Raw genomic sequence first — 26,143 nt, forward strand, 5'->3', positions numbered from 1 at the left:
TCGGGGATCAAAACATCAAAATTTTGGGTCAATACCCAGGATACTCCCCAGAGCTTAATCCCATTGAGAACTTGTGGTCAATCCTCAAGCGGTAGGTGGACAAACAAAAACCCACAAACTCTGACAAACACCAAGCATTGATAAGTCAAGAATGGGCGGCCATCAGTCAGTATGTGGCCCAGAAGTTGATTGACAGCATGCCAGGGCGAATTGCAGAGGTCTTCAATAAGAAGGGTCAACACTGCAAATATTGACTCTGCACAAACTTAATGTAGTGGTCAATAAAAGCCTTTGACACTTATGAAATGCTTGTAATTTTACTTCAGTATATCATAGCAATATCTGACAAAAAAAAGATCTAAAAACAATGAAGCAGCAAACTTTGTGAAAACCAGTATTTGTGTCATTCTCAAAACTTTTGGCCATAACTGTGTGTGTGTGTAGATACACACACACACACACATTATTTATTATATATATATATATATATATATATATATATATATATATATATATATATATATATATATATATATATATATATATATATTTATTTTTATTTTAGTTTCTAACATTAAACAGAGTAATTTTTCAACATATAGGGGTAGATTCAATTGGCCACATAGGATCTGCATGACATGTGCCTCCTCTGAATGTTTATGGTTACAATCTTCACTTGTTTCTACTCGCATGTATAACATTATTTGAACTGTATAAGCACAATTTTTAGTCCCCTGGAACTACCTGTTTGTAGCAGAATTAATGCAACCAGATAAAAATACCGATATTCTAGACAAATGTGCAGTATATTCACCTGCTACTCTTACAAAAAAAAAAAAAAAAAAAAAAGCAGATTATTTAACTAAATGATAATGCTTTCGCTCCTATTTTCCCTACTATAAAATTTGTCTCTTTTCGCTTACTGTACAGATTGCACCTCTTGTGTTATATAGCATGCACTGATAGGGGAACTAACATATAGGCATTGTATCCACATTTTTAATTTCTATGTATGAGGGTAGGTTAGCAGACTGGTTGCATCATCCAAACAAGCAGAATTTATTGTGTTGCTGTATAATAAACAAAAAAATAAACCATATATGACACAAAATAACCACCAATAATGTAAGACCAGACTTGAAAAATTATCGGCATGCATTAATGTTTGAACCTTTACACAAAAAAATGCAAAATTATTTCATACTGTTTTCGTCGCTTGTCACACATATCAACATGTAAATAATGGTTAGGTGGTCCTTTTAATTTTGTTTGGGATAGGTCTATTATAAAGAAAATGCAAGCACCAGAAGCTGTTGACATGTAAAGCCTTGAAAACTTATATAGGCCACATACAGTTCACAGAACCAGTGTATCAGGAACAATTATATATAATTGTTTTCTGACATAGTATAACGCAACAAGATCCATACACTGTATCACATTATCACTATTTCTTATGATCTCAGTCCAGCCCAGAAGCCCCCAAATATGTCACATTATTATTTCATTACTGCATCTTCAGCCTGTCTTGTATGTACCACCTGCAAAGGTAGGATGCTAAAATATAAGTTCTCCTGAAATGAAAGGTATTTTTTTAACTAGCAAACCTAATAGAACTTAACATACTGGGAATCACCAGTGCTACATGTGAAAAATGAGGAAACTTCTTTTCTATTGGACATATGATGAGCCTGGTGCTCTTGCTAAACATTTGAGTGTTAGCCAAATCTATAATACATGACAGACCATTTTATGCAGTGAAAACATAAATATGTCTACAGGGCATACTGATGGCCACTTGTAGAAAAGTGTCATCAATGTAATGAGGAATAAGTGTTACCAAGCAGTAGGTAACCCAGTCTTTATCCTCCGTTCATCTCGCTCCCTGAATCTTCCCGGCACTTAGATTCTGCATAACAACAGGTGCACAGACTCTCAAACATATGCTGTACAAAAGCTACTGTAAGACTAAAGAAATACAGTTAAGGATTTTTTGGAGTGTGTCCACAATAAACAAACAATATGTTTTAGTACCTACGGAGTTTTGTTTTGCTTCCTCCAGTACCAATGGCAACCAGTACAAGCTCCTTATAAACCAAGTTTTCCTCTTTAACCATCATTAAAACCATAATGCTCTATATGTACTTCAATATTGTAGTGGTTTGTGGACAAGTTTTTGATATAAAATATTACCTGACTTTCTGGTAGCTCCCTGTAGTCAACACATGAAATAACATGCTGTAATATCGCACCAATTGCAACAGTACACCATAAAAATGTATTACAAATAGGTACACTCCCTAAGTGAAGCAAGTGAATATTATACATGATAAAAATCAGGAAAAAACCCCACAAACAATATAAAGAAATTCATAAAAACACACAAATCTTAACCATTCCTGGATAAAAAAAAAAATGTTTATTGTCATAAAAAAACACACATTCTTCTATAATTCAGCATATACTGAATATGGAGAGTACAGGGTGTTTCACTATTTAGTGAATAACCTGTGAAGATACATTTTCTTCTCTGGAGTGGACCAGTTTATTATAGTGTTTAATACAGCTGTTGAATGTGCCAGATTCACTTAACACTGGTAATTCAAAACTATGTTTGGCTCTAAAATGATCTTCCCAGGTGAGGAAGAAATTCATGCAGAAATAATGGCTCTCAAGATTAGCGTTAATCCTATTATTTGATTGCAGGGTGCCAGGTTTCTCTTTCATGTTACAAGGATTATTGACACAGTATTCTTAAAGTGACAAAAAGATAAACTTTTTTTTTTCTCCTAGTTTCAGAAGCCGATCAAGGTCACTTTAGAAATTGCTATGACCCCGACAACATGCACAAGCAAAACCATCTGCCTACTGCTGGAGTGAAGATGAAGAATTCATTACACAGGGAATGCCAATATGAAACAATAGTAAACTATTAAAATGTTTGGAGTTTTTTTGGCTGTTCTTCAGAATTCTGGTATTTTTACTCTCAGAATATCTTGTAGAAACAAAATAGTTTGCAAATTTTAAATCTCAGGCATTTTTTTTATTTTGTGGTCCAGGTCTACAATCTCATAATTTGATGACTTGGAATGGCCATAAAGCATACTGCAATTTTTGTACTGGCGACAAAGAAAATGCTATGATAACGGAAATCTTTTTCGTCAATTGATTATTTTTAAATAAAAACATGACACAGTATGTAGATGGGAAACATTTAATAAGGAAAATCATTATTACAAAACTTTTAAAATTACAAAGTTTCCTCTCTTTTTTAATAAGCAGTTAGTTAAAACATAGCTATATTGGATTTAGATGTAATAAAGACAGATGTTTTGAACTTTAACCATACCATTACACTAGAACTCAAGTAACATTAATTTCCATGCATGTTTTTCAATGCATTTTTTACAGTGACCCACCAAATGTAATGAAGTTATGATTTTCCTCAATTGCTTATGCCTTCCATTTAATTCTGTCAGGGCAGCAACAAAAATCACTGGAATTATTGTGTGTATTAACACTGCAGTGAAGTCCATCTTCACTATGAATATCAAAATAAAAAGTACCATACTTAAAGCATGTATTTCTTTTGCTAAAGAGCAATTTCAAAATATAACCTCAAATTAATTTATGAAGTATAAATATTCCCTATCAAAGGCTGCTGTTTGCGTCTGCCTTCTATGGAACAATGATAGGACAATACTGTAAGCAGAGGATTTCTGAAAAAAGCTAGTAAAGCAGTCATCATCTCAGAAAAGAGAGTAAATTTTGCACTTAATTTTTTTTTTTCAAGCTGGAAAAATGGGTTACCAGTTTTAGGCCAGGACTGGCAATCTGCCAACTCCAGGATGGTGCCCTTGAGAGTATTAATAGGCTAGCCTAGGCTCCTAAATATTTGTTAAAAAATGGAATCTGTTTACCTATGCATTTAAAAAAAACCTGACTGTATAAGTAGCAGTCTCTTTGCACTCTACAGTACTCCAACAATGGCCAGGTGCAAACAGAAAGACAGAATTATGGCATGTCCCATACATGATGGAATCAGGCATGTACTCGAATGCGGGATGGTGTGTGTTTTATAGAACACCCACTTTTTAGTCCTAGTCTGGTCACTACTAATCTATTTTTTGTTAAATGATTTCATCAAAGGAAAGAGATATATTGCCATAGAAACCCATATGTTGTACTTAAAAATGTTTTACAACTTGTGGCTCTCCCTGAATATGAAGGAGTGATGTTTCAGGTCTAATTAATGCACGAATCTCCCTGAAATATTGCAAAGCTGAATGCACCCTTCAGAATGGGGTCCATTTTTTTTTTACAGCTTCCCCTCCTTCTAATCTGGCACCTATGCAGCAAATGGGGAGATCCCCTTTACCCCAATCCAGAAGTCATCCACGAGCTGATAGCATTGTGTTCTCACAGCACGGGGAGTCTGTCTGTCCATGCTTCTCCCAATGTGCTCAATTTCCCTGTGCTGAGAGCACAGAGAGTGATTGGCTTGCAGTATCTTCTGGCACTGAGGGGGAGTGGGTGGAACAGGGGTCCCCCCTACTGATACAAAGAGAAGGGAGGTAGCAGATCAAAATTGGGAAGTTCTGAACTAGTGTGGACAGATTATTTTTTTTATTTATCCCTAACATACATTCAATATAAATATCTGCAATATAAACAATACACATGCTAATACTCAAAGATTGCTATTAAACTAATTATAGCATTTATAGCTTTCATAACATGGGAGATTATTTATTAATGAATTTAAAAAGTGCAGAACAGCATGATAACCAATCAGCAATTAACTTTTATCGATCTAGCGCTAATGAAAAAATGAAAACCAGATGTCTGGCTGGATGCTATTGGTTATAGCACATATGCACTATGGGAGAAAATAACCGATTAGAGCAGCGGAAGACAACCTAATACACTTCAGGGCCCACGTGGGCGGCCCTCTAACCCTCGAAATGGCCGCACATTAACCTTAATCTCAGCAATTAATTAAAACAATACACTTAATTAAACAAGTGTTACAAGTTTAACAAACAAATAAAGCAAGATGGATCTTGGGGCGGCAGGTGAAGGTTCTGAGGGCCGCCTTGTTGCCCTTCCCTGATTTGGAGAATAAATTTCAACCCATATACAACCTACCTAATCTCAACAGTAAAATCTCAGAGTTGCAATAAAAGATACAATAAAAAAAAAAAATCAACCAATGTTGATTTTCTTAATGCCGATCACATCCCTACAATACATTTTACCTATATTATCTGTGCACTGTTGAAACATATATGGTCTACCAGTATCATTTAGACTTGTTTTATGGTTGTCCTAAAATGCAGAGGTTGCAGATGTTAACCAAAAATAGACAATATATAATTAGAATGCATAAACAAAATTCTTTTGATATTAACTTGCACGGACAATTTTATCATGTTAATGGTTCTTTGTGTGTTACTAAATAGAATGAAGGACACATTCCATGGTTTAGTGGATAGCTCACAGCTGCGTAAGAAACTATAGTTACTTATTGAACATGATTTAGTCACAAGCTTCACATGTGATGGTAGTGAAGAAATCCTGGAACTATCATGTATAAACTACACTACATAACAGTAAAAGGTGGTAAGAGTGGACATGGTGTCAAATCTTGCATAAACAATTTAGTAAATGGCGGTTCTTCCTTATTGTAGTTTATATGTAAGTTATTGTAAGGTATATTCAAACATATACACACACATATATATATATATATATATATATATATATATATATATATATATATATATATGAAATAAAACTTAATGATTGCAATGGAGATTTACCAAATCAAGCTTTCATAGATCATCCTGTTATATATTTAACACTGCAGAAAAGATCAATTTTTGTAATGTCTGCCAATTTCTATGTGTTGGAGATTTGAAGCGTGAGCAACTTCAGCAATGTCATAATATATATTATATTGGTCCCTTAAAAAGTGGTAGGCACATATAGAAACCGTTGTACTTCCTACACTGTTCACCCGATTTGGATGTAAATACCCTCCAATTAAAGCTGAAAGTCTGCAGTTAAAGCACATCTTGTTTGTTTCATTTCAAATCCATTGTGGTGGTGTATATAGCCCAAAATATGAGACTTGTGTCGATGTCCCAATATTTATGGACTTGACTGTATGCACACTTTTACTGGAGGGGTACATATTAAGTGTAAATCTCTCTAAACCCACATTATAATCACCAATGAAAAATGGTTTTCCTACTACGATCATCATCATCATCTATTTATATAGCGCTACCAATTCCGCAGCACTGTACAGAGAACTCACTCACATCAGTCCCTGCCCCATTGGAACTTACAATCTAAGTTCCCTAACATACACATACACCAAGGTCAATTTAAAAAAGCCTACTATAAACGAGCACAAATAAAAAAAATGCTACAACAAAACACACACTGTGTTTTGCAGCCTCTCCATATAAATGCAGCAGCCTACGACAGAGGGCTGGTTGAGGATGTAAGGGGAATGATAATACCCAATTTATTTATTAGCAGAGCTTCCTACATTCATTTAAATGGCGTTACCGGCATGTGATTTATAAATGTTTGTTCCCAATTGTAAAGCCCTACGGAATAATAATAGTAGTAGTAGTAGTAACCACACTAAAATGAAAGGGGCCATTGAAATGAATGGCAAAAGCTCTCAACATGCATAAAATATTTTTGTTTTGTTTTTCCCCTGTCACTCATCTCACTGGTTTTGAGGCAAAGTTAACAGTTTGAAACAAGAATGTTTAAATCTAGATTAATTAAAACAGGTTGCATACCCTGTCCTATACTTAACACTGCAGAAATCAGCTATTTAATTAATGTCTGGAGATTTATTTACTTTTTATTTTTATTTGAGATATGAAAAATTAGTAACTTCTACAGCAATTCCCTTATAATAGTTTGGTGAAGTAACGGAAAATTGACATGTAAATCACACGCATACAAAAAAATATGTGGTTTGCAGTTTATGAAAATTATGCTTTAGCAGATCCTCCGTGTCTGCAAATCACATGTGAAGCAACAGAAAACCATCTTCCGGACCACCACCTATCTAGAAAATCATTCTGCCAGATATTTTTATTTGCAAAGGTTATAATCCTTAGATTTGCATCCATTGTGTAAGGTAGATATATTTTTTGGGGGAAAAAGTATAGAAATGTAAAGTTTCAAGCTCCAAACATTCTGCTCAAGTGGTTTAACCTTTCATATATGAAATACAGGATCTTTTAACTAGTTGAAAGCATTTTTTTTGTAACAAGAGTAAAGAATGAACATGCCTAACACTAAGCCATTCATGAGAAATCACAGTAATAGCATATCTAAACTTTTCAGATACAGTAAATGATGGCAATGTGATGCTGCACTTTAGCAATGCTTTCTTTAATAATCATACAAATCTCCATAAACATCAAATATTCAGCTCTAAAATATTAACTGCAGAAAATGGCAATACATTGTACAGTTAATTACTATGGAGAACAAAATGATACATTCAAAAATATACATTTAATAACTATGTAGTACAAAATATGACAGTGGTCATAAAAAAATATATAAATATGCATTTCCCATAAAATGAAAAATCAAAGAATGAAGCAGAATTTTTTTTAACCACAACTGTGTAGCAGAACTAAAGTGTAAAAGAGATACTTGAAAATCAAAATTGTGCTCTTTGCTCATCTGTCTTGCATCAGAGTACAATGGAGGACTAGATTTATTTTGTTAAAATAAGGTAACTGCATGTCACATATCTAATAAACATGATGATGTGCTGGTGATACTAATGTAGTTACAGTGCATTAATTTTGCAAATTAAGAAAAATTCGCAAGAAGTGTTTGTATTTACACACAGACAAACTGGCAGTGAGAAATCTTACCAGTACATAACTGTAGGTAACACAGTTAAACTGGGTACACAATAACCAAATCTGTCTGCTCCCAATCGGTTTAATTCTCTGCATTATTATAAATCAGAGAGTATGGGGGAGATTCAATTCAGCGCAGTGTGTCTCCGTAACATCCATGGAGACACCCAGCGCCGATGTTATAGCAGAAACTGCTCATTTTACCTTGCAGAAAAGTGCGACAAACATAAGCAGAGATTCTTACCGTAATGACTGGCAATATAAGCAGCCGGACATCGTGGGGATGTCCACGCGGCACACCTCCAGCAACTGAGTCTTCCCTCAAGACTGAATGAAAGCATTCAGACTGAATGGAAGCTGCGTAATCTTCTCTGCATAATCAAGGGAGGTCACAGCACAACCAATAAGAGAATTTAGTGCTCAATCTGCTCTTCCTCATCATTTTGCACATTGTGCTTGCCAACCTTCCTGTAAGGAATTACTCTGATATTTGCACCTCCGACCACTAGAGGTCTCTGTATTTGTAACTTGCCCTTATCCAAGATGGCCAGAATGGCATCAAGGAGAAACCATCTTTGATCCTGTTTCCTGTTTGGGCCTATAATAGGCACTTCCTGGATCAGACAACTTTGGTAACAGTTTCATCAATTGAATGCTATAAAGTAGGCATTTTTAAGTATCTTGTAGAGCAGGCTAGATAAATGAACATTTATTTAAAATGAGCTTCCACATTTGTCTGCAATCATACCCAAAATTATTTGAGGTTGATAAAGTTTTATATTAAACCTCTTGGGATACCCAATAAATAAGTGTGTAGCCAGAGACCTTCAATGTAAGGTTTAAAGAGAAATATCTCTATCATAATTTAAAGCACGCTCTATTATTAGTATTCTCACCATGTAAAGTTGTTATTAAACCATAATTACCTCTAACCAAGGTAGTGTTGTGAGCAACTTTGCTTCATGTATATGAATAGACATCAGGGGGTATATTTACTAAACTGCAGGTTTGAAAAAGTGGAGATGTTGCCTAAAGCAACCAGATTCTAGCTTTCATTTAGTGCATTCTACGAAATGACAACTATAATCTGATTGGTTGCTATAGGCAACATCTCCACTTATTCAAACATTGTAACAGTTCACGGCAACAGCAATCACAAAGGAGGCAGCACTCCAAAACTTTCAATATTATACATTAAAAACATTCCTCTATTGCACAGCTAGTGGAAAACACTCAACAACCAAACAAATTTAAAAACTGAAAATTTACATTGAGTATAAGCTGCAACATTTAGGGTCAAAGAGGAGACCCTGTCTAAATCTCCCCCTCCACGATGTATGTATGCATTACCCACAATTGAATCCATTTAAAATAGTCATTAATTGTAGATAATTATTTATGAAATCGAGAAGATCTGATATCACTCAGTGGTTGGTCCACAATATTAAAATAGATAATTTGTGGCTTTAGGAATTCTACAGTAGCATCCATAAAAATAAAAATGTATGCTGAGCCAAAGCAAATACCTTTAAAAGCAGATCAGACAAAAAAGAAACACACGTTTACCAATGCAGAATATGCAAATGCCAAATACACATAGTTGCCAAACATAGGTGCACATTTACTTCCCAGTTTGAGGATTGAAGGGCAAGATGGAAATGCATAAGGGGGAAAAAAACTAACCATTATCTAAAAAATTTGCCTACCATTACTTTGGGACAATACCATTAATTAATTAGGTTGTTGTGATGGAATCTCTATGTTGTGTTCTCCTTCTGAAGCTCCTCCGATTATCTAATCCCACAACACACAGTTTTACGAGGAGCATGCGTGCACCCAGCTTGCATGCCTTTAATAAGGAATGTCTTGTTGTACGCAACTGCTCCGATTAGGAGGAGCCAATATTTCTACTACATTCCGCACCATCTTGGCACTTTCCATTATTGCATTATGTCACAAAACGTCATTTGCTTAATTTTTGCAGTTTAGAGGCGTCTAGGTACTTGGGGCCCAGGTTGAGCACTGAACTTACAATTTCTGTCCTGCTGCAAATCATAACTTTTATGTGCCCTCACAGATTAATTTCTGGCTGTTCATACACAACAACTGTGGCCACATAATGCGAGTAGCTAGCAACTGCATGATGAGGTCATTTTCAGACCAATGCAGATTATAATCTTTTTTATCACAGCATCCAAAACGTATACACACACCACTGTCTTGAAAAAGGCATGGATAAGTCTTTGCATAACCTGTCCTGATGTGAACTAGCTTTACTTTATTGTTAACAATATCCATTCAGCATTGCTGATCATTTGATCTTTGGAAAAATGTTCACATGGATCTTGAATAAAATTGAACGAATCCTCCTTGCTCAATTTAAATATTAAAAGGTTTTCTCAAAATTCGGGGCTTGAATGACTACATCACCACCTCTTCCCTACCTGTTGGTGTTCCTCAAGGCTCCGTTCTTGGCCCCCTGCTTTTCTCCCTCTACACCTCCTCCCTTGGTGTCCTCATCCGCTCCTTTGGCCTCCAGTACCACCTCTATGCTGATGATACCCAAATTTATCCTTCATCCCCTGACCTCTTCCCTTCCCTTCTGTCTTGTGTCTCCTGCTGTCTCTCGGTCATCTCATCTTGGATGTCTCAACATTTCCTTAAACTCAATATTTCCAAGACTGAGCTTATAGTCCCCCCCTTCAAGGACTCCCCCCCTCTCTATTTCTGTTAATAACACTACCCTCGTTTCTGTCCCCCAAGTCCGATGCCTTGGGGTCATCCTTGATTCCTCCCTCTCATTCAAGCCTCACATTCTGTCCCTCCCTAAATCCTGCTACTTCCACCTTCGGAATATATCCAAGATACGCCCCTTTCTCACCACGGAAGCTACGAAAACCCTTGTTCTCTCGCCTTGACGACTGCAACCTTCTTCTCTCTGGCCTACCTGACTCTCACCTTGCCCCTCTTAAGTCTATCCTCAATGCTGCTGCCTGTCTCATTTTTCTCTCCCGCCGCTGTCAGTCTCCCTCCAACAGTCACTACATTGGCTCCCCATGTCCTACAGAATTAAATTTAAACTCCTCACCCTCACCTTTAAGGCTCTTAAGCAATCCTCCCCACATCTCCAATCTCATCTCTACCTACACTCCTACCCGCCCCCTCCGCTCTGCCTGTGACCGCCGCCTCACTACTTCAATGATCACCTCTTCTCACTCCCGTCTTCAGGACTTTGCCCGGGCTGCTCCCCTGCTGTGGAATGATTTTCCACGTTCCATCAAGATAGCATCTACTCTCAAAGGCATCAAGCGTGCCCTTAAGACTCATTTCTTTATTCAAGTCTATCAGTCCTCCTCCTAACTCCCTTGTCCTGGCTCTCTCCCCCAGTTAGTACCACCCTATTTGTGTCTCCCCCTTCCTTTTAGGATGTGAGCTTTCAGGAGCAGGGCCCTCTTTCCTTGTGTGCTCCTTCTACTATTCCATCACCCACTGTACCTCTTGGCCTGCTTCGCTAGCCTTGTTTTCTTAAGATTCGGCCTACTTCTTTGATTTCTACCATCCCTTTCACTATCTGTTTACCTTGTTACCGTGTTTGTATATATTTTTGTTCTTTCTGTATCATGTTGTGTCTTGGGTCTCTGTTTTCTGTATATGTAATGTACGGCGCTGCGGACCCTTTGTGGCGCCTTATAAGTTAAAGATAATAATAATAACAATAATAATACCTAAAACAAATAAGGCGAGTAACACATTATAATAAGGAATGTATTAAAATTATAATTTGTTTTAATGTAAACTGTATAAAAAAAGGTATACATTCAAATTCCAAAGTTTGTTTAAATTTCAGAATCATGAATGGTAATTATACATTTAAGAAAAAGACGACCTTCCATTGCAATGGTCAACCAATCAGAAAAAAATAAATGAAAAAACCAGGAAGCATGTAATTTAAGAGGGATGAGTTAAGGGGACCATTTGTCAATTATTATTTTATCCAGGGGGTAAATGTATCAAGTTGCAAGTTTCCGGTGGGTTTAAAAAGTGGAGATGTTTCCTATAGCAACCAACCAATCAGATAGTAGCAATCATTTTGTAGAATGTACTAAATAAATCTGATTGGTTTCTATAGGCAACATCTCTACTTTTCAAACTCACCGGAAACTTGCAACTTGATACATCTGCCCCCAGATCTTTATAAATTTGCCTGGACAAGGGCTGTTGATGTAAATATTTTTTATAGGGAGAAAAGTAATTTAGAAATGAGAGTAGGATCAGAGAACAAGACCTTGCTACACACTGCATGTCAAACATGAATGCGATTAAATATGTGCGTCAAGCATTAAATTTCAATACCAAGACTACAAAAGACAACTAATTCTATGATGGAGTAAAATATAATGCAGACTATGTACAGCCAAATGAAAAAAAATAAAAAATACAGCTTGTTTAAAACCCATGTTTTTACATATCATGGCATAAATAACAATCATCTAATTGCCCACAAGTCCTAAAATTTTGCAAATCCAAGTTTATTTGAAAAGTATTCCATAACAGAGTTTACTTTCTCATTATTTATTCAACCAAAAATACATGTCTGACAATGTAAGTACCCCTTTACTGCTTCAATATCTATAAAGCAGGTAATTTAGAGGACATGCTGCTAGTTAAAGGCACTTCATTATTTTGCTACCAACTCTATTTAAAAGCAGGATCTATGGCATTTGGTGTGCAGCATTTAAATTTGTGTTAATACTATGCCAATGAGAAAATATATCTGCAATTATCTCAGAGAAGCAACTGCTCCTGGTCATAAGTCTGCAAAGGGTCAGGTCATGAGTCTGCAATGTGTTATATGCCATTTCCAAACAATTTTAAATCAAACATTCTACAGTAAGAAAAATTATTTACAAATGGAGAGCTCTCAAAGACAGCTGACATTGGTGCCAGGTTACCATCAGAAAAAAGCAAGTATAACTTTTATAGATATGTAACTTTTATAGATGTGTAGTCAAGAGAAAATCCATTCTCCCACCCCCTCAAAAAAAACAAAAAAACAACAACACAGTACATCCTAGATTTGTAAAATTGCATCTGAATGAAGCACAAGACTTCTGGAACAATATTCTCTGAACTGAGGTCAAGGTCTTAATGCACAACCAAACAAAATGTATAACCCCAAGAACCTTCTATCAGCTGTCAAGCATTGTTTTGGAGGGAATGACACTTTGGTATTGATTTGCAGCCACAGGACTTAAACATCTCTAAGTCATTCCTTCCACCACACATTCCTCTTTATTCTAGAGGCAAATGTGAGACTGTCCGATAACTGAAGCTTGGCTGAGATTCTTCTAAGCACACCAGAAAACCTATTAAATCAGTCAAAATAGACAGCCGATGTTTTGGGATGGCCAAGTCACAGTCCAGACCTCAACTCCATTGAAATGCTACAAGTAAGACCCTAAGAAAGCGGTTCATAAACAAATGTACTCAAACATTATTGAACTGAAGCAGTGTAGGAAGGAGTGGGTCATGAGGCGTGCTTACTTTTTCACTCCTGCATTCTTCATGTTGGCTTCATTTTATTGTTTATTTTATTGTTTAATATATAATAACAAAGTAAAACTTCCACTTCACCTCCTCTATGGTAATCACATTTCACGTCTGCTCTCCCTCATTCCATCAAACTCTCCTCCAACCTCCAGTTCTTTGACAGCTTCCTAACATCTCACCTGTTCATCAGGACCTACCAATCCACCACCTAACCCCTCCCACCACTAACTTCACCCTTCCGGCGTTTCACCTCCAAACCATCCCTTTTAGAATGTAAACTCTCACAAGCAGCGACCTCCTTCCTATAGTGGGCCCCCCCCCCCCCAATCTATTCATGTTTCCAAGCCTTCTGGTGCAAATTATGCCGCTTTATTCTTCAGGTCCATTTTGCTCTTTATTCTGTCATGTGGCTTTCCTATTAATACTATTATGTCTCTTTTGTGGCTCCCTATAAATAAACGATAATAATAATATCTATTACAATTGTCATGTGATGTTAGATTTGTTAATGTGTAGCACTTGGTGAGGATTAGAGGATTTTTAATTATGTCCTGAAAAATAAAAACACATGTATGGACAATGATTATTCCATTGCACTACAATAAGAAAAGGACTAACAGAGTTGCCATGTCCAAGTTATGTGTTATTTGATGTAAATTAACAGCTCTACAATGAGGGCTTCAAAGGTTTTATAAAAGACACAAACACTGGACCCAAGTAAATATTTTCAGAGCTAGCAATTTAATCATGTTAGCTAAAATACAATGGATAGCCTTCAACCTTGGAAGCTGTGTCATTTTAAATATATAGACTTTACATTTCCCACCAACTGACCCTGGTATTTGTTTATACGGATTGTGACCTAGTAACATTAAAGTGAACACAGTAGTTCACAACAGATCAACAGATGAGAACTATACAACCCTCCTACTCTCCTCCTTCAAACACTGCTTGTTAATCATGCTAGCCGTAAATCAGTCCCCAGTCTGCTTCATATCACTTAATGACTTCTGTAGTAACTAATGTGAACTGCTACTGCAGTAGTACCTTTCATTGACAACACATAATACACACACACATAAACAAATATATATATATATATATATATATATATATATATATATATATATATATATATATCACACACAAAAGAAAGAATGACTGCAAGGTCCAGTCACAGCAAAGTACAGAGAAAGCAACTGTTTGCTAATGTACTGCAGCCGTCCCTCACTGAAAATTCCAGTTCCTGTTCCAGTGTTCAGCAGCTGAGCCAGTCCAGAGCTTACATTACTCTTCTGACTGCTGATGTCACTTGTGTAACACCCATATTTTACTCTCTCATCCTCCTCTTCCCTCCCCAGTACTGCAGAAACAAGACAAGTGATGTGATCAGTTCTTACAACCTTTGCAAACCTTAGCTAGGCAAATGCCTTGTGCTTGTATAATGTGCTGATAAATAAAGCAACAAAATGATGCATTCATTATTAATACTCTGAATAAAATGTGAAGTTATTTAAAAATACAAAACTGATCTGTGGGCAAAAAAAAAAAAAAAAATCTCACTATGATCACACAAATGTAGGTCACATTTTACACAGCTAAATTCAAACACACAAATGAACTGTCGGACTTAAGTAGACATAAGCTCAAAACACCACATTGTTCAGCAAAGTACTGAAATCCAGAAGCTTCAAGGTCGCTCTAGAGTTTGATACTATGTTGTATACAAAGCATGAATCCAAAGATATAAACAAGCTGACTAGTAGATTTTATTTAAGAGTCTGTCATAGATGTAGCTTTTTGTTAGTGAACAAAGTTTGGCTTAGCAAACATATGCAATTGCATGCTGAAATGAGACAGCAATAGGTTACATTTTCTGTTACATCATAACTGAGCTGATCTGTAGAAAGTGTTGAGCAATCACATTACTACTATAATTCACAAATCCAGATATAAAACAGCTTATCTCTGAGAAGGTCTTAAACAAAATAGTTTTGAAGAGTGCCACTGAACAGTATGGGGATCTAATGATAAATAGGAGAAAATCCCTTGTTGACCAGACTCACTATTCTCCTTTTTATAATGTGTCTCATCTTGGCTCTAGCAGATTGGCCTCTCCCCTCCCAAACTACTGGTTGGACTTATTATAACTCTCCTTTTAGCTACACTCAACTCCAGGGTAAGCAGCTTTCCCAGACCGCCTTTGCCTTAGCAGACTGTAAAAAAATGGTAGTAGCAATACTTGTTCATAATAAAGTCCTCTTTTCCCACTCTGCCACCTGTGCTGACCCGGAGGGCCGCTTTTACATTTTTGACGGCACCCTCAAGTCACTTTGATATCAGGGGTTAGGCTCTTTCTATACTACACTATTCCGAATTGTTGAGAGAATGACAAGAGGGGCATGTGATAGTAAGAGGAGACTATAATATTGTTCTTGACCCTGCCATAGATAAGTCTGCCCCTCCTTCCCCAAAGCGGTGTGCTACCTCCACTAAAGATTCACTAACATTAGGAGCTTTACTTAAGCAGCATAACTTGAACGACTCCTGGCGCCTCAGAAATTACACTCACTTTTCAGCTCATCAGATATACTCGCACATCTATATGGCCTCACATTCCCCCACACATGTGAGGTGTGAGGGAATGTGAGACCATATAGAATGTGATCATGTGGGAGTGTATATTTTGATGGACCCCATCCGAACGTCCTCCCCAGGCTCCTACGTTTATTGCAGACCATCCCCATTCACATCCCTTCCTATGTTTTTTAAATTTTCACAATATATTTGGTAGTGTTGGAGCCCCCGAATACAACTCAAGGTTCTTCCAAGGTCTCGATGGGGTGGTATGTTGGGTATTCCAGACTTTAGATGTTACTACCTCTCTGGTCAGCTTACTCAGTGCATTTTGTGGTGTACTACTAGGAGTTCTAGGATGTTGGTCCGTATTGAAGCTGAAGGTCGTGGTCTACATTCTCCCGTGTCTCTACTCTGGCTACCATGTTCCCGCCGTCAGAGGCTAGTCTCACTCCACCCGACTGTCTCCCACTCTCTGGCAATATGGGACTCTGTCTCCCAAAAACACAGCCTGTCTCTCCAAACCTCCCCTATTATCTCACTTGTTAACTCCCTGGACTTTACCCCAGACCTTACGTCAACTTTGTTCTCCCCATGGTATTCTCGAGGGATCAGACTCTTCAGCGACTAATACTGACCTCTTCCCCCAATTTTCTTATACCCATACCAGCCACCATATCCCTGTAAAATGCTTTTACCAATATTTGCAAGTCCAAAACTTTCATTATTCACTCAAACACCACATTTCTGGCTGCCCATTCACCACCTTTGAGGCCCTCTGCCTACGTCAATCCTTCACTGCTGGTCACACATCCACAATAAACTCAGAATTCTCCTCCTCTACATTAACCCCCATTAAGTGGCCTGGGAGAGGGACCTTGGAGAGGTTCTGGACAACGATGATTGGTCCAAGATTTGTGGGAACTGCTGTCTCTAGTTCCATATGCGCCAAAATTAAAGAAAAAGGTATACATAATTTTATATCGCTGATATTACATGCCAACTCGACTCAAGAAAATGTTACCCAATTCCTCGGATTGGTTTTTTCAGGAGTGCTCCCTCAAAGGGACGTTTCTCCACATTTGGTAGAACAGCCCAAAACTTACCAGTTTTCTGGTTTGACATTAGAAATTTGATTAGTGCTATCCTCCAAATTAGCATCCCATGGAGCCCCAACTTTTCCTCCTTTCCCTAGGGATCCCCTCAGCCATGCGTCATTAGAGTAAACTTATCCGGCACATCCTCACGACTGTCACCTGTCAGCTCGCCGCTATCTGAAAGATACGCTCTCCCCCCTCACTTAAATCTATAAACTAGTCGTGTTTGGCGCGTCCAGCGTAATGAATTTATGACAAGTATTCTTAACTCCTCCTCCAAATCCTTCAAAAAAAACAACCAAAAAACAGGATTCATGGTTATCCTCCGTCTAATTTCGCTCACTCTTTAGTTAAGTTTAAAGTGCTCTCCCCATTCCCTCCTCCAGCAGGGGACTGTACCTCTTAATCTCTTTCCTTCCTCTCCAACCCCTTCTTCCTCTTTCTGCGGCGCCAGCCACGCAGTCTATCTCCCTTCCCCTCTGCTTAACTTTTCTCCTCTCTTTTTAAAAAACGGACATGCTGTTTATTTGCATTTATGATTTGTTCATGAATAATATTACCCCTTTTTTGAGCATCGTTTTGACTCTTCAAAAATAAACATTTAAAAATAAAAGAAAAGGATTTAGGGATTCTTCCCAATTATCAAAGCCCCGAAAGTGAAATCTATCTCTGGCAATAGCTTTTGCTAGGGGCCTCTGCCGAAGGTTTCGCATGCAAAGCATGAGGAAGCCTAAATGACAAGCGATATAACCACCACTGTCCTTAGATTGCTACCGCCATCTCAAGATGGTGTTAAGTCTTTGGCTTCCAGATTCCTTTTAAAAAAAACAAACCAAAGACTGGATTACGCATGCACAGGAGAACCCTGCACTTGCCTGGCTAGTGTTAAGGCTCTTCTTACCACTGGGGAGCAGGGCATCACTCAATTGGCCCGGTGACCTTTTATTTTTAAATTGTCCAATAGATTTTCTATCGCTGAAACAGGAGGTAAACGGAAATCTTCCATAATGCAGTCTCTTTTTAAATAGATCCCTTAATCTTTTATGGTGATTAGTGTTTCTTTGTATAGTGCCACCACGTAAGGCAGTGCTTTCTAGAGGATATTTAAGAATCCACATCAGCGCCTGCCCCATTGGAGCTTGCAAATGCTTATCGCACAAACACTAGGCTCAACTAAGGGATGAAACCTGAGTACTCGGAGGAAACTTACACAAACACAGGGAAGGTAATTTACATAAAATAATCTAGTACATATTTACAGTATTCTAAAACAGAAAAAAACATATCGGAGTCATAACCTATAACTTTACTGCTACCTCAGGAGAGTATCGCTGCACACGAGTGAGTTACCCCTAATAAAGACCCTACACTTTGTGACCTGCTCCAACCATTCTCAGAAATTACAGCACCATATTGTGAATCCCCATGACCAGGAGGAAAAGGGAAGATGAAGAGTAAGAGGATAAGCTAATCAATAATCACGCTGTAACACCGCCCAGGGTATAGTAGAGCACGTTCTCTCTCCCTCATCCACCAACTCCATCTACCTCAATAGACCATTTGGAGGATCACTCACCAAGAAGACTGACAGAACCCAGGTAAGTAATATCACTTTATTATATTTTACATTTTTCAATATCATTTTATTTGTAATCATGAAGCCAAGCATGATAAATTCAGCAGCAGGATTACTTTTTCATGCTCTAAACCCATTAAATAACCAAGTCACCCTTCCTCTCAATGCAAGGTTGTATGTATGGCTGTTGTACATATATTTAAATGATTTTGTGTCTCTCTAAATTGACTCTGAGACCTGAATATTTGTGTGCCTGTGGTAGGGAAGCTATTCACAAAAAAAACAATTTGACTACAAAAATAAAAAAAGTGTCTGTTGCAGGCTCAGGCCTTGTAGCACAGCCATTAATTACAGCTGTTTTACTTGTGTTTTTAATAGTAGCAAAACGAATGTAAACTGGAATGATACTAGAAAATTAGTGTCACTATGCCCACTACTGCTGTTACAAGTATTTGATCACACTGGGACTAATGCAGAGCGAGTACTATGCCAGTCTGTGTAGCGTACCTTGCGCACAAATGGTCTGCACGTGTCTGGAGAGGCAGGACTGGGGTGTTTTAAAGTAGGCTGAGTACAGTAAGGGTACATTAGCACAACTGCGCACATACACAGACCGGGGGGGGGACGGGACGCATATATGCCTGAGAAAGATGTATTATTGGCAGGTGGTCAGGGGCAGTTACAAATAGTAGATGATCATGAGGGCCTCTGACACAAGTGATTGGTTACTCGCAATTGCACCGCTAATGTCAACAGGTGCTTTCAATGTCACTGGGCATATATTATGCGTGTGTGTGTGTGTGTGTGTGTGTGTGTGTGTGTGTGTGTGTGTGTGTGTGTGTGTGTGTGTGTATTATATATTTTTTTTTATACATGAGGTGGGGAGTTGTTTCTGCTGTTTTAGAGTTTTTATTGATGCTTAAAAGAAAATGCTTTTGTTACACATAATACAAATGAATAAAAACATGGGCACAAGTGGGACGGTAGTGTCTGTGATGAGTAAACCAGAGGCATATGCAACTGATGCTGACCTGCACAGATTTTAAGTTACATACGGCTAGGCATATGGGGGGAGATTTTTACTTCTGGCATTTCATAAATTCCACGCATTTTGCAGCCAACTCTGCATCAGGCCCATTGTGATTGCATTCCTTCCATTATCTTTACCATGGGTAAATACATTGGAGAAGCCTATACTAGCAACACTCATGTGTAAAAACACCAGTCTTACCCTGGCCTTATTTCAGCAAGTTTTCTTTTTAACTTTGTTTTGAAATCTAATTATTTGAAAACCGTGGGGTAAAAATCCTGTGTTTGCCCCTGTATGATTGGACATTTGAGAATTACCCCAAGCAGTTTACCCCCAGAAGCAAATTAAGAAGCCCAATCTGGACAAATCCCAGCAGTCATGACATATGCCATTAGACAAAATTCATGGAAAGAATAAGATAAATGGTATAAATAATAATAAAAATAATAATCAATAAAGGCATACCTATATGGAGCACACTGCAACCTGTTTTTAAAAGTATGCTAATATACTAGTTTGCTACAATGTGAATGTTCATAACGCACAAGGTAATTCTTAGAAACTGACAATTATTATGCAACTAATATTCAGAATATGACATGTTTAAAATGCTTTTCATTTTTGGATCAGGTGTGTGTTATATGAAAAAAATCTTTAGAATTATGTGATTGTTTTCAAAGCTGTGTATTTTATCTGTGAAGCTGGCCGAGTTGCTTTTGAAGCCACCTTCATGGAATAAAAATGTAACCTCATGACATCTAACTTTAGACAAAATTAAAATATTGGTCATAATGAAAAAAATGCCAGAAGCGGTAGCAGCTGTATATCCCACATTCATTATTTATAACATGATTTTCCTATATTTTTAATGGGGACATGCTACTGATAATTACTTGACAAACCCACAAACATTTTTCCTAGAACAATTTGCTTTATTGAACAATTGCAATTCTGTAAAGTCACAAATATCCAATTTTGCTGCAGTTTACAATCAGGCAGGGCCGGACTGACCATCTGGCACTTCTGCCAGAAGGGCCGATGGCTGTGTGGGCCATCGCCATGATCGCGGCGCCGGCGTCCACCCCCCCCCTTTGTTTGCACTGAATGTCGGGCGTGACGTGATGATGTCATTCAGAGAGGAGCGGCGCCCGGAAGAAAGAAGAAATACAGAGGTAAGTAAAAGAGAGTAGAAGCGAAGAGAGGCACAGGGGGATGAAAAAGGGGCAAAAAGTCACAGGGGAATGAAAAAAAGTGGGGATAAAAGGCACAGGGGAATAAAAAAGGGGAAAAAAGGCACAGGGGAATAAAAAAGGGGGGAGAAAAGGCACAGGGGAATAAAAAAGTGGGGATAAAAGGCACAGGGGAATGAAAAAGGGGAGAGAAAAAGCATAGGGGAATAAAAAAAGTGGGGATAAAAGGCACAGGGGAATGAAAAAGGGGGGATAAAAGGCACAGGGGAAAGAAAAAGTGGGGTGAAAATGCACAGGGGAATGAAGAAAGGGGTGGTAAAAGGGACTGGGTGATGAAGAAAGGGGGGAGATAAAAGGTACAGGAGGATGAAGAGGGGCAAAAGCAGCATGGCAGAATGTGATGAAGGGGGTAAAAGTAGCATGGAGGGCGCAGTGCGATCATAAGGGGGCACAGTGTGGTGGTGATGAAGGAGCACAGTAATGTGGCAATGTAGTGTGTGTGAGGTAGATGGTGGCTAATTAATGGGTGCTATTTTGTTTTTGGAGTAATGGTGGGGCAATGTAATAGTGGGGACTATTCATTTAAGATGGGGTGGTTTGGGGGCTACTGAATGTGGGGGTGAGTTTGGGGAGAATGAGGTCTATTTATTAAATGTGACTATGAATTTAATGGCAGTGATGGTTGCAGGAAATGGGTATATTTATGAAATGTAAATACTATTAATTTATTGCTGGGGCTGTTTGCAGGGAGAGAAATAGGTTTCTTTATTAAACGTGAATACTATTATTTTGATGTTGGGGCTGTAGTGAGGCCTAATGTTAAAACATGGGTGCTATATTGATTTAACAGCAGTGGTGCTTGGAGTTTTCTAAATTTCATGTACCCATTTTTTTTCCAAATAGAGCCACCAATATTCCAGGATCCAGACAAGCAGCAACTGATCTAAAGACACCAGAAGCCACAAGTCAGGTAGGAGAGAGCAGGACAGTCTGCCAACTGTCCTGAATTTGGTGGGTGACTGTCCCGCTTAGTCAGGATTTGGTCTGACTACAAGGACAGTTGGGGGGTATGTCCTGCTTCACATTGTACTGCTTGTGAAGGCAGAACTGTGTGCACCTAACAGTAGTGCTCACAGTATTGCGTGTGTATTTGTTGAAAATGTGTCTAGTAACCATATTACATATAGGAGCCCCACTGTCTTAAGTGCCATAGCCCCCCCCCCCCCAAGCCTTAATCCAGCTCTGGTTAGCAGGAGGAATCTGATAGTTGCTCCCAGTCCCCGGACAGGACACAGCCTGCAGAACAAGCCGAGGAGCTCTAAATCTCATGCTAACTCTACAGGAAGTTCCCATCCTGATGGATGTCAGAAGCATAGATAAGTACAGTGGACTAGGGTGTTATAATGTGTTTCTGGGGTGGGGGGGTGGCATGATGGGGAGGGTCTGATAAATGTAATGTTTTATTATAATGTATATATCAATGCCCCATGTCGACCACGCCTCCAACATAATGTGGCCATGCCCTTGGCACCGCCGCCGCTGCGCAGCATCACCAACAGAGGTGGGCCTGTATGCTTCAAATGCCAGGGCTGATTTTTAGTCCTAGTCCGGCCCTGGTGGGGGGTGTCGTGATGTGAATGCGGAGGGCCTGATAAATACAATGTTTTATTATAATGTATGTATCAATGCCCCATGTCGACCACGCCCCCAACATAATGTGGCCACGCCCATGGTGCCGCCGCCGTCACCAACACAGGTGGGCCTGTATGCTTCAAATGCCAGGGCTGATTTTTAGTCCCAGTCCGGCCCTGCAATCAGGTCATAAATAAAAGAGTGATTAACTCACAATTCTGTTTACAGCAGACAGATATTGTCTGTGCAAGAACATTGTACAATTGTTAGATGTTAGAAGTACAATACAAACCACTTTACTTGGCTTCAATACATTGGATAAAAATGTACCACTTAATCTGATCAGATTATTGATATATTATACCATCAACATTCACACACTTGTTAATTCTTTAACAATTCAATAAAAAAACAATGCATAATGTGTGTGGCTATGCTTAGAAACATATCCCTTCTTGGATGATTCGATATCGAACAGCCAAAAGGGAGTTGTTGACCGCCCCAATCAAGTGATAGGAGTGCACACTGGTTAGTGTTACACGCTCAGAAATATTTTTATAGTTACATCTTGGTGAACTACAAAACAAAGCACCCCGTGCATAAACACAGCACATTTCAACAAAGCAAGTATGTGGAGAGGCTAGTCACACTGTGTCTGCTATGTTACACATAACATGACGAACTGCTGCAGAGGAATGAATGCCCATATTTATTTAAGTAGAAACACCAGTTATCCAAATATATTGAGTTCATTAATGATAGATATGTGAAATACTGGCTGCAGTAGATCTTTAGAAACTCAATAAGTAGATGACAAAGATAATATGCCTGTGAGTTAACATATCGATTGAACATACAAATCCTATCATTCAGCACTCAAGAACAGTGCAAAATAAGATGTGAGGAGAGAGTGTTTTGAGTGCTGGGTGGTTAGTACTATGGGTATTCAAAATCCCTTGTAAGATTGTAATAAGGTATGGATCACCTTTACTCACTGCAAGCAGACCTGTTCTTAAAACAGTGTACGACTCTCAGCGCAGCGGTTTTTTTTATATCTCCTGTTCTTAAAACAGTCCACGTTAATATCTCATAAAGCTTATATGTGAAAAAATATAATTATATATTAGTATTAAGTGTACAGTGGCAACTGAAATTAATCACCGGCGGCAATCACAAATTTGACATGGACTGTCCAAATTGATTTATGAACTGCATGCATTTTTAATACTGCAACAAATAACTGGGACACTGCGCAGCAGATAAACGTTATTGAAAGTAGATCCATACAGATAATCAAATGATGTAATGCCTTAAGGGAATTTCAACAAATTTGTATGCAAAGTTCACCGCTGGATCACACATAGGAGGTGTTTGGGCACTACACACTATAGGTGTGTTAAGTGCTGCATTTCTATCACTTTTACATGTGATGCGCCTTTACCAATACAATCTATTGTACTTGTTGCGCACACAGACACATGAGCCACGGGGTGTGCTGTATTCTAACATTTAAAATTTCACAACACAATTGTAAATAAGAAACCATGCATTCTATTTTTAATGTGGTTTTCAGGAATCAGCTAGTGGCTGAAAGGAGCAATAATAGCAGACAGATGATAATGAGCCCTCAAAGTGACTAGTGTGAGCTCACAAACTAATTAGAAATGATGCAAAAAACTTCTGCACTGAAAGTACTGAGCAAAACACCAACTTTATATTAGAATAGATATTACCAAAGACAGCCTATTTTTTAGCCAAGATCAGGGTTTATGATGTATAGTAGGAAGGTACAATTGTGAACTGCTTTACATGCGGCTCATGCCAAATGGGCACAGTATCACATGTCTGGCAAAACATTCTTGCTCAAAACGGAATCATTATTACAGCACTTGGGCACCAAGCCAGGAGTGGCAAAGCGTGTCTGAGTCACTCATTAAAGGGAAAAGTGCCAAATACTCATCGTCATACATAACTGGAATTATTGAGGACTTGGTATTGGCCAATTTAACTTGCCTAACCCAAAAAAGGCAAAAGTCATGTCAAAGGGGTGTACTCTATAAATCCATATCACTGCCCTCTCCTGTGCAATACTGTGGAATGCTTCCCAGTGCATTCAAGGACCTCTTTTGACCAGACTATTGAGTTATTGCTGGAGGAAGCAGACATTCCAGTTTCAAACTACATAATAATCAGAACCGCGCACGAAGGATTCTGCATGTATATTTCTTTTCAACTGCTCTATAGCCATAAATGCATATAGAAAAGTAACTGATCTAAAATACAGTTTGGCTTACAAGAACTATGCAATCACACAAAGTAAATATGAATTGCCTTAGAAACACTATCCAAGGTGTGACAGGTATTTCCATGCAGTCAGTTGGTGCTGGCTGAAGCCATGCCGAGTTCACATAGGGACAGACTTGTCTTTAAAGGTACTGTAATGAATGCATGAACTAACTAGTCATCAGAATGTAGGTTGTACATACAGTACTATGCAAAAGATTTAGGCAGATGTGGAAAAAATGCTGCAAAGTAAGAATGCTTTCAAAAATAGAAAAGTGTTAATAGTTTACTTTTATCAATTAACAAAATGCAAAGTGAATGAACAGAAGAGAAATCAAGTCAATAATTGGTGTGACCACCCTTTGCCTTCAAAATAGCAAACAGCATCAATTCTTCTAAGTACACTTGCGCATAGTTTTTGCAGGCGGTTTCTTAAATAGTCTCAATGATTGCAAGTCATTTTTTTTAATCAATTGATATTAAGTATGTCGGGGTTCCGAGATTCACGGTCAAGATGTCAGGGTAAGTGTTGTTGCGGTAGTCATGTTCGGGACCATGACTACCACCGGTTTCTAAAAATTGTTTTAACAGTACGCCCCAAAATAGTTCTTTGTTTAAGGTCTTACTGGGATTTAAAGGGTCACTAAACATACAAATATATACTTACTTCCTCACCCCCATCAAAAAAAGTAATTACACCTGCACCTCTCTCCACATTGTGACCCAGAATGGATTCTCACTGAAGCCAAGCCATCATTGGATGAGAAGGGGAAAGGACTTTATGACAGTATTCATTAATTCACCCATGTTTGCAATATCATTTTAGATCATGGACACATATTTTTCTCTAGCCAAGCATGTGAAGTCAATGGTGATTATTAGAGACAAGGGTGGAGACTGTCAAGTAGCCGTAATGGTCCAAGCAACTTAAAAAAACAAAAAACTGTCGATATAGGTGTTATTAACCCGACTGTCCAAAAAGATGCAAACTCACATCTGCTCAGCTTGCTACCGTTACAGCTTCATAAAATCGCTCTCATGATATCAGTCTATGCGAGCGCTTAACGACTCTTGAGGTTTTATTTGCACCAGACTGTTTAACTTTCCACCTGTGCAGTTATCAAACCAAAAAATAACTTGTCAGTTGAAATTGATAAATGAGCACTCATTTTACCAGGTGATCTGTAATTGAAACATTTCCTTTATATCTGAGGGTAAACTGACGCAAGGTAAAACAAGTGTCCATATTCCCTGTAGTAAAAACACTCATGTTATGCTTAACGAAAAAAGGGCAAGGC

At 38.2% G+C, this 26,143-nt stretch overlaps 1 protein-coding gene across 1 annotated transcript in view; it reads right to left on the reverse strand.

Annotated features, from left to right (window-relative positions):
- The window catches only part of TET2 (tet methylcytosine dioxygenase 2), an 81,219-nt gene that overhangs the window by 38,008 nt on the left and 17,068 nt on the right, over window positions 1-26,143 (reverse strand). The window lies entirely within an intron of this gene.

Source organism: Mixophyes fleayi, chromosome 1 (assembly GCF_038048845.1).
Source record: "Mixophyes fleayi isolate aMixFle1 chromosome 1, aMixFle1.hap1, whole genome shotgun sequence".
Taxonomy (NCBI): Eukaryota; Metazoa; Chordata; class Amphibia; order Anura; family Limnodynastidae; genus Mixophyes; species Mixophyes fleayi.